Here is a 2,011-nt window from a genome sequence, read left to right as displayed (position 1 = left end):
CATTTGCCTTGTCAGAATTAATTATATCGTAATTTTAAAGACATTTATATATTAAAGTGTTACAAATAGAGATAGTCATAGGAATTCCTGTTAATATAAAGAAAATCTTTATTTTGAGCCACTTTATTTAAGACAGAGACCATATCACATATTGCTAATGGTTTTTGTATATCAAGAAATTGATTTAACTATGTTTTAAAAGCTACAATTGAAACAAAATATTAAATAATGTATTTTATATATATATATATATATAGTTTTATTAAAGACGTTAAAAAATAAAAACTAATATAAAGTAAGAAAAAGAAGAAAAAGAAGTTAAAGAGAAAGCTATAAGTGCAAGAAAGGAGAAAGAAGTAAAAAAAACAAAAGAAAAAAGATACAAAGTGGCTTTTGTTCTTTTTTACAGCAGTTATAAGTACAACTATAAATTTACCTCTTACTCTGTGGTTACAACATAACTCTCTTCTTTCTATAATTTATCCTGTCTTAATCATCAAAACCTTAAATCATAAGTTCATTTTTTCTGTTTTTGTTTTTCTAGCTTTTTTTCTGTTTTTTTCTGTTTTACACAAGAAGTCTATAAGGGGTTTCCAGTCAGCAATAAATGAAGGTATTGTCTTTTCTTTGATCAAAGAAGTTTACTCACAATTGGAGCAGTCCTACCACTACTGATTGTTTAGTTGTATCCTGAGAATGTATCTGTGGAGGAGGGAAGTGTTACTTGGTGAGGGTTAGGGTTAGGGTAAATTGTACTTTTTGGAATGGACTAGTGTGAAGATTTGGCATGGAATTGGGATGCAGTTGGAAATATGAATGTCCAGGGAGAGAGTTGGCCAAATGGGAAAACTGGGAAAAGGGGAGATATCAGAATGGTGGATGGCATGTAGACTGTTCCAGGACATAGAAGGTTAGGCTGGTAGTGTTCCTTTCTCAATCAGTTGGCCATAGACCTAAAAGAGGTAGCTTAGTAATTCTCTCATGGTATCTCTTCTCTTGCCAAATCAGTTGCTAAGAACATCCACCTCCTTCCAATTTATTAATGTTAATAAAGGTTATTCAATTAATTCATAACAATCACAAGTATTTGTGGAAATTTGTAAAAAAAAAAAAGTGACTTGCATATTGTTCAGGTGATCTTAAATACTTTGAAATAACTATCCCCAGAAAGATATTTGTGTCAGGCCCAGCCTAAGAATGATGAAGAATCAGTCCAGCCAAATGTTCTTTATTTGCTCACACTGTATAGACAGAATCTTGCCAACTAAAGCAACTCTACCTATCCTAAGGGGAAATAACCTGGGCGATCTCTAAGGCGGGGCTATTCTGAATCTCTTGGTTTTCCCTCATTCATGAATAGGTAGGGTGAGAGTATACAGCCCTGCCGTACTCCTTTCCCAATCTTAAACCAGTCCGTTGTTCCGTGGTCTGTTCTTACTGTCGCTACCTGGTCGTTATACAGATTCTTCAGGAGGCAGACAAGATGACTTGGTATCCCCATACCACTAAGAACTTGCCACAATTTGTTCTGGTCCACACAGTCAAAGGCTTTAGAACAGTCAATAAAACAGAAATAGATGTTTTTCCGAAACTCCCTCGCTTTTTCCATTACCCATTGGATATTGGCAATTTGGTCCCTAGTTCCTCTGCCTTTTCTAAACCCAGCCTGCACATCTGGCAATTCTCGCTCCATGAATTGCTGTAGTCTACCTTGCAGGATCTTGAGCATTACCTTACTGGCATGTGAAATGAGTGCCACTGTTTGATAGTTTGAACATTCTTTAGTGTTTCCCTTTTTTGGTATGGGGATATAAGTTGATTTTTTCCAGTCTTATGGCCATTCTTGTGTTTTCCAAATTTGCTGGCATATAGCGTGCATTACCTTGACAGCATCATCTTGCAAGATTTGAACAGTTCAGCTGGGATGCCATCGTCTCCTGCTGCCTTCTTATTAGCAATGCTTCTTAAGGCCCATTCAACCTCACTCTTCAGTATGTCTGGCTCTAGCTCA

This window comes from Candoia aspera, chromosome 8, assembly GCF_035149785.1.
Source record: "Candoia aspera isolate rCanAsp1 chromosome 8, rCanAsp1.hap2, whole genome shotgun sequence".
Lineage (NCBI taxonomy): Eukaryota > Metazoa > Chordata > Lepidosauria > Squamata > Boidae > Candoia > Candoia aspera.
The sequence above is the reverse complement of the archived record's forward strand: the minus strand, read 5'-3'. Positions refer to the sequence as shown.